This window comes from Heliangelus exortis, chromosome 22, assembly GCF_036169615.1.
Source record: "Heliangelus exortis chromosome 22, bHelExo1.hap1, whole genome shotgun sequence".
Classification (NCBI taxonomy): domain Eukaryota; kingdom Metazoa; phylum Chordata; class Aves; order Apodiformes; family Trochilidae; genus Heliangelus; species Heliangelus exortis.
In genome coordinates this window covers 9,716,785-9,725,430 of record NC_092443.1, presented here as the reverse complement: position 1 = coordinate 9,725,430, position 8,646 = coordinate 9,716,785, and positions in this window count along the sequence as shown.

Below are 8,646 nucleotides of genomic sequence, written 5' to 3'. Positions count from 1 at the left end.
CCCCCCGAACCTCTCTGAGCCCCGCAAGTGGTGCCGGTCCCCCCCGCCTTCCTCACCCACACCCGCACCCTTCCGCATCCCCTCACCCCTCGCTGCGGGGGAGCCGGTACCCGACACCCACCCCCCGCAGCGGTCTCTGGGATGCGGGTCGGTCCCGGTGGTTCGGAGGTCCACAGGATGTGGGGCGGTCCCGGCTGTCCGGACCGGGCCTGGGAGCGGGGAGAGAGGGGGGTTGGGCCCACTGAGATGGGTCACCCCTTTCCCCTGGAGTTGTGGCATCCCCCACAGAGCTGGGTGACCACCTCGCTGAACCGAGTCACCCCCCCACCACGTCGTGTCACCCCCCTACAGAGCTGTGTCACCCCCCCAAGGAGCCACCTCAGCCTCCCTCGGAGCTGGGTGACCACCTCACAGAGCCAAGGCAACCTCCACCGAGTCACATTGTTGCCCACAGAGTTGGATCACACCCTTGCAGAGCCAAGTGTCCCCCCCCTGGAGCCCTGTGCTCACCTCATGGAGTCTGGGGACACCACAGTCTGGCCAAGGGATCCTTCATCCCCAGTGCTGGCACAGGGAAAACGTGGAGAAACCCAAGGCAACCCCCACCATGCCCCCCGTGTTTAGCCCCACAGGGGTCCATGGGCACGTTCTCCATGATGTGTCTTTGCCCTGTGCAGCATTTTCCAGGAGCTGCACTGAGGTTTTTGCTGTCTGGTTTGGGTGACAGTCACTCCCTGGAGAGAAGAGCATCTCCTCTTCCCCAACCCACGCCCCTTCCGGCACAACCTTGTCCACACCTTCCTCTGAAGATGCTGTACAGGGCATTTTTGGCACCAGCCGTGGTGATGCACAGGACTTTGTTAGTGTCAAGGTGATCATCACATCCCAGAGCTGAAAAAAAGCAGTGTTTGATATTAGAATTTGGGGCAAAACCTGGCTAAGAGACTGCTGGGGTAGCAGGGACCCTGGGGAGGTGGCAGTGGTCAGCCTGGAGTGCCTCCATCCATCAGGATGGATGAATTTTATCCTGTAGCATCCATTTCCCTGCCCTGACTTGATCCTGAAGTTACTCCTAAGAGCTAATTTAATTTTTCTCTTTGGCAGTTGTAGCCCATCAATGCTTGTTCTGTCCTTGTTGACTGATGAGAATAATTAGTCTCTGGTCCTTTTAGAGTACATCTGCTCTTTTTTTTAAGATGGTATCACTTATAGCACTCTTTTAATCTATAGAGAGGGAAACAGTTGCATTTAATTAATTGCTCCCTAAATAAACTAATTACTGCCAGTAATTTCAGCACACTTCACACACAGTTCAAACGCCTGTGCCGAGAACTGAAAGACAACTCACCCAGGCTCATGATCAGGAAGGAAAACAAGGGGGTGAAACGTAGTTTGCCTTCAGAGAGCGTGCTTAAGACTATTAACATTTAATTATTACAGACAGCATCGGTTTGTAGGAACCTATGTCATGATTCCTCTCCACTTCAAGGCTGCTTGGGCTGTGTGCAAAAGATATTGAAAAGCTGTGCCAGGGAAAAAGGAAAAAACCCAACAATTTTAGCTTTTTATGACTTTTATGGGTCAAGTGTCATTGCCTAGCAATTTGTCATTGTATCTTTGTTCAGGAATAGGGAACAACAGAAGTTCTTTCCTTGGGCCATTCATTTTGGTTCCTGCGCCTGGGCTCCTGCACTGCAATTAGCAGCTGGTGAGGATGTCAGAGCAATTCTCCACTAATCCACTCAGCAAGGAAAAACAATGTTAAAACAAGGACTTTGCAAACATTTGCCTTGCCTGGAGAAAGTTTAGAGCTTGTTTTTTTGGGTTTTTTTTTTTTTGAGTAACATAAGGTCCACTTACCCTAAGAGCAATTCTGTGAAGATCAACTACCTGGGAAGGAGATGAAAGATTTTTATAATATATTTCTGTACTGCAGCAGTGTCAAGGTGGTCTCATCCTGTGCAAACACGGCGTGCAAAGAGCTGTCTGTGGTCCCCTAGACTTCACAACACCATTTTTTACAGAAGGAAAGTGCTAATTAACATCTGGAGTTTGGGAGCCAGCCCATGGCATCTGGCCAGCCACAACTTTTATCAACCCCTCTGGCCGGTTGGGAAGTGTCCTGTGCCTGCCAAGTTTGTGGGATAAACAGAGGAGCAGCAGCAGCCAGGAGCCAAACAAGTTGTAGGTTTTAAGCACAGCATTTGGGTTATAATCACCTCTTCTCCTCCACCACCCCGGGGTTGTTCTCGTTGTAAAGCCTGGGGGGTAGGGGCTTCAGCAGCTTTCAGCAGCTGTGGTTTGGTGGACAGGGCACAAATCAAGTGGAAAAAAAAAAAAACAACAGAACTGCAGTAAGGTAGCAGAGGACACTTAATAGCAGCAGTGTTATTTTATTAACACTTTTTATTAGTTTATTAGTTTATTAACACCACTCCATCAGGGCCCATCTCATGAACTTTGCAGGCAGATGCCACCCACCTTCTGCCTGCCCCAGACCCAGGCAAGGGGTTTGGGTGCAGCACCCAGGTTCAGACCTCCTTGCCACCTGCCAAACTCTGTCTTTTTCCATGTCAAAGGGCAGGGCCTTTTCCTTTGCTGCTCTGTGCCAGCTGTTTGTGCTTTACCCTCCCCATGTGGGCAGCTTTGCAGGAGGAGCTTCACCTCCTCGTGGTGAGGGCAGTTCCAGATGGATGGACTGGGCCCTTTGCTCCAACATTTCCTTTTTGCAGGTTCCTTCTCTTCCACAGACTCCAATCTGATCCCAGGTATTCATTAGGGCAAGTTCACTGTGTTGTTCTCTTCTCACCTCCAATCACCTTTGCTGGATTTAAATGTGAATTTTTTTATTTAGGTGAGACCAGCAGCCTGATCCTCAGGTTTGTGCTCTCCCATAGCAGCCTTTCTCCCTCAGCTTTAATCCATCATTTGATCATCATGATGTAGGAACTACCTGGCTTATAAACCCAGCTCTGACAACTGCCCATAACCAGGACCTTATTTGCTCTCCCTCCTGCTCCTCACTGCTGTGGCTTCCAGCACTGATTCAGGCAGCTCTGGAGCTGCAAACGACCTTAGGTCCAGGGCTCCTAGGAATTATTTCTGCCTTTGAAGGTGATAACCTCAGAGTGCTGCCCAAACCTATTAGCCAAGCCACAACAGAGGGCAAACTGCTGCTTAAATAAGTGTTTTTCACCCAAACAGATGAATTACCCATTGCCACCAGCAGCTTGTCCCACATTCCCTGTGTTGAACATCCCCAGGCCACCTCTGACACTGCTCAGGCTCTGAGTTAGGGCTTGCCTGGCACCTCCTGTCACCCATCAGCTGGTGGCTCTGCACCCAACAGGATGTGCCAGACGTGCTGGAACACGATCCTGCACAGCTCCAGCTGGAAGTGCCAGCAAAAAGAAGGGCTTAGAGAAGCAGGGATGGGTTTATGGATGCTCAGCACAGATTCCCTCCTGCCTCCTGGGCATGAATTCTGAGGGGCCATGTGAGGAGCTGGGGGAAACAATCCTTCTGTGGGCATCTGGAACATGGTGGGAATAGTGCAGAACCTTCTGGCCCAGCCTTGGGAAGCCAAAGAGCCTGTATCTCCTCCAAACACCCCCCTGCAAGCTTAGTGACTTCTTTAAGATTATCAGGAGGTTTGCAGAGCAAGCTGTACGGGAGCTGTGTTGAGTTTTCTGAGGGAAATCACCTTTATTCACTATTTCAACCCTTTTTAGACCTTCTGCTAACTTGTCTGTTACAAACCTCCAGCACACATGGCCCTGCAGCCTTTGTCATTTAATGTGCCAACCCTTTGGGTAGGCTGATAAAAGCTCCATCTTCAGACTCCTCAGGCTGTGTTGGCCCCATGTCCTCCCCTGAATTGCCTCCCCTTGATGTTCATCCTGGCTTGCTGTGGGATCTGCAGGAAGCAGCTCAGTGGCCAGAGGAAAAGCAAGAAGAAAAGCTGGCATCAAAGAGCAGAGTCCCACACAGAAGAGCTCAGAACCAACCACCCCCTGAAAACTCACCTGGCAGACAGCCCTGCCTCTGGCTCTGTGCCCCGGGCTCCAGCTCCTTTTCCTGCTGTTTCCTACCAAATCAAAAAACCCTTTCCCATCACTTGAAGACACAAGAGCTCACTTAATGAAAATTACAATGGGACCTGCAAAATCAGGGATGGCAGGTGATGTAGGGTGCCCTACAGCTGGAAAGCAAAGTGGGTTTGGTGTGGATGTGAAGGACAGAGCAGGTCCATCCTTACTGAGTCTGATGTTCTCCACCACGTGCCAGAAAATGAAGCCTGGAGAGATGTCTGCTTGGGCTCAAAGGGAGAGCAAAAAGCCAGTGGATGGATAATTATTCCATGCTAAGGGGCATCTGAATGGCCACGAGGGACCTGAGGCAGCTGTGGGCTGGGGACATCACCCACAGGTGAGCAAGGAGGATGAGAAGAGGAAGCCAGTGTTGGAGATTTGGGGTAGCACCTGGTGGGAAGAGAAAAATGACCCCCATAGCGGGACTGGAGGGAGCTTTTCATGTCTCACTTGCAGAACAAGGCTGGAGCAGGGCTTATCCTGCCTGGAGCATCTCTGCAGGGACATGTGGATCTCTGGTACAATGCGTGGAGATGGTTATTGCAAAGCCACTTTATTTATGGTGGTTTTATTGGCAGGGGAGTGGGAGTGCAATACAATTTTAGCCACTCTGATGTCTCTGACTCCCTTACATCCCACCTCCATTTCCAGATCAGGTTTTGTTGTTTTTTTTTTTTCTTTTTTTCTTTAAATTGCATGGCTCCTCTAACTGTACAAAGGACTTCTTGTAGCTGAGGTGGTGCAGGTCTGAGGAGGGTCAGGTGTGGGCAGTTCTGGCAGAGTCCAAGTCTGGACATCTCCATCACCAGGCCAGACAGCAGGATTTCCTTGCAGGTGGCAGAAACCAGGTAGGGTGAAGATGTGCATGAAGCTCAGCTGGGACAAACCTGAGCATGGAGACCAAAGCACTGCTCAGCAGGATCTGCAGGGATCTTGGGGCAGAAGCAGGGGCAGTGAGCAGCTGAGCCAGCACCACTCTTGGGATCATTTTAGAAAACTCCTGTAGAAGATCAGAAGAAGGCTCCAGACTTACTGAGTCCAAGAGGCCTGGATTTACTCTCCACTTCTCAAAGCTCACACAAACCTCTTCCACTGCCCACTGCCAACCATCCCCCAGATCACACAGCCTTTTACAAACCAGCCCAGTGAATGCTTTTGTCTCTTCCTGCCCTTGTGGGATATTTAGGGTATTTGTGGCAATCTCTGCTGTTTATATAACAGAGCCCCAGCCCCGTGTTTGTGGCACCATATCCATGGTAACCCTAATATAGCATGCACAGGCACTAGAGCACATCAGGTGGCTCAGCTGCAGCAGCTCTGGGGAGGGAATTTCTCTGGGGTGCTGAGCTCTGCAAGCAGCCTGGTGGGAAGGGGTCACTTCCCAAAGGAAGCTCTCCTTTCCCCAACTTTGGAAAACTTTGCAGCTCCAGCAGCCTCCTGGTGCATGATGAAGCCAAAGAGCAGCCTGCAGATCCCTCCATAATTTGTTATGGGAAAAGGACTGAGCAAAGGGCTCCTTTTTATAAGGATGCTGAACCATTCCCCTGTCCCTGCCAACAGTTCCTGAGAGCCACGGGGCTGGTCCCAACCCTACAGCTCTGATATGAAGGGTGAGGGATGGCTCTGCCCAGGGAGATCCCCCCTGGTGTTGATCAGGGATCCCACACAATTTCCCATATACATGAGCATCACCCCTACATCCCACAGCCTTCTTTTCCCCCATCTCACACCACGCTGGGTCCAGCTTGGCTCAAACCCTGCCCAACCTCGGAGGCAAATTCAATCTCAGCTGGAACCAGGGCAGGGATGAGGATGCGAACAGCAGAGCCCCCGAGGCACAGAGCAGGCAGAGACCTCCCCTTCCCTCCCCTCCCTGCCCTCCCCCAAATTGAATTTCCATTTCTGTGAGCCAGGCGATGGATTACAGCTCGGGGGGGTGCTGCCATCCCCGGTTTGCTCCATCAATCTCCTTTAACCCCACTTACCTGCAAGCCAGCCCCTGGCAGCCCCCACTCCCCCATGGAGGCAGCAGCAGCTTCCCCCAGCTCTCTGCTGCTGCCAGGGCTCTGCAAAACACAGCTCATCCCCCTGTGGGGCTGGCTTTGCATCCTGGCTGGTCAGGGGCAACGAAAGTTTTAGGGCTGGACGTGTGGCTGCTCTGCAGAGTTTGGGGCCACCAAGCCCCGGCAGGGACTGATGCTGGTGCTGGGGTTGGTCTGGCAGCAGCAGGGCTGAACTGGGACCTGGGGGACACAGCTGTGCTCTGACCATTAAAAAGAACCCATTTCTGGGGGCTGTAGGCACCCTCCAGGTCTTTCCTGTGATTTTTTAAAAATTATTATTATTTTTAAAATTTTTTTTTAATCCCTTTTTTTTTTTTGCCAGGGGGTTTTGCAGGCAAGGGGAGCAGGGCAGGGGGACACCTGAGTCTTGCCTCCAGAACAATGCTGCTGGCATTAGCTCCAGGTGGGCAGAAAGCTGCTGCCTCTGCTCTGCCTTCGAGGGAAGAGGCTGAAGGGGCAGCCCCCATCCTGCAGGGCTCCTTCTGGGGGTCCCTCCAGCCCATGGAAGCTTCTCTGCAGCAGCCCCGAGCTGTCTCTGTTTCAGAGTCAGGGAACTGGAATTTCTACATCTCACTGAAGTCTTAAAATAAACACCAAGAGCAACGAGCAGAAAGCTGGATCCTCACTCCTTGCCTGGATTTATGAGCAACGACTGGGGAGAAACTGAAAGAGGGGAGAGAGAGATAGACATAATTTTTATTTTTTTCTCTTTAAATTATTTTGCACTGCTTATCTGCAAAGTTCAGCTGTTCCAAGCTGACCTGCCCGTGTTATGCTGTTCCACTGCAAATTCTTTCTGTACAGGCAAGCTCAGAAGCTCCACTTGCACACGCCAGCAACCTGGGGCTTCATCTCTAATAGATGGAGGCAGAATTCCTTAGCTCAGGACCCCCTCCCACCCCATTTGCCTTCCTGCCATGCTGGCAGCTCAGCTGCTTTCCCCTTACCCTGAGGAAACAAAGCCAAGAGAGGAGGACAAGTGGGTGAATCTGTGCTTGGAAGAAGTTAAGCAAAAAAATCTGTTCCCAGGGGCTTCTGTAGCACAGCCAGACACCTCCCCGAGCAGCCAGGCCTGGAGGACCAGGGAGATCCATCTGATGCTTCCAGACAGGGATCTCAGAGCACTGTGAGTCTGGGAATGAGCCCAGGAGCTTCAGGCAAAGGGGAGGAAATGAGCAGAGCTGCAGATGGGTTGAGCCATGGAGCTGCAGCCCCTGTCTGAGAGGGTTCAGATGGCACCTCCTGCAGTCACATCCCATCATGGCCCCAAGAACTGGCAGGGTGGGAGCTTTCCCAGGCTCCTGCACATTCAGATACCCTGATGTGTGTTTTTAAAGCTGACACCAGCAGCAGGAGAAGGCTGGTGTGGGGCTGGGCTGTGCCCTGGGGTCCAGCTCCCCTGGGGTGCAGGATGGGGCTGAGGGATGGGGATGCAGGATGGGGAGCAGGATGGGACGACTCATCCAGGAGAGCTCAGCTCTCCATCTTCCTCTCTGCTTTGGCTTTTTGCCTGGTAAATCAGAAGGAGAGACTGAAACCTCTTACCAGCAGGTCACCCGACAAGGAGAGATGCTCCTGATCAATTGCTGCATTCCCAGGGAATGGCTCTGCCTTAGGACAGTGAAACCTCATCAAATTTAACGTCAGGATGCACATGTTGATGAGTCATTAAAACCCCCCAGCACTGAGCTGCAGCTCTTTCCCTCTCATTACCCAGGCTGTGAAACCTGGATCTGCCTCCCCCATCCTCCATGACATTGCTGCAAGGACCACGAGTGAAACCCAAGACCCAGAGGGGACCAGAGGGGACTCCACACAGAAGGTACCTGAGAGCATCACTTGACACATGAACCAGCATTAATAAAATAAGAGCACAAACTCTGAGACTAAAGCAAGGCAGAGTGTGTCTGTCAGAGAGCTCCAGGCAGTTCATTATAATTCAAATTAACGCAGGGAAGTTAATAACCACAAGAGAACACAGCAGACTTGAAACAAATGAGGAGGGGGAGGAGGAGAGACAAAAGGTATCTCTAAACTGGAGCCAAAGTCCCACTGCTACAAAAGCAAAGAAATAACAAATATTTAATACCTCCAAAGATCCAGGCAGGACCTTCAATGGGAGCCAAACCAAGGTGGGGGTGGCCCTGTTTGGCTGCCTTCTGGGTGATAAATGGTCCTGGCCTGGGAGAAGCAGGGAGCTGTGGCTCCTGGGGGGCTATCCTGGAGTTTTCACCCTCTGGATCTGGGCAAGAGGCACTGCAAGCAGGGCAGAGCGTGTCCAGGCAGGGACAGCTGACAAACAAGCAGTCCTTTGGGTTGCTAAGGAAGATTGAAGAGAGAATAACATCAGCCCAGTCGAATTCAATTGCTATTGATAATGTCCATGTGCAATTAGAGCCAATTAAGGGGAGAAAGCGACTGACAAGTGTTTGGCCAGAAGGTGGGGAGGGGGGGGAGGGGGGGTTCAATCCAACAATCCAATTTCCCAACAA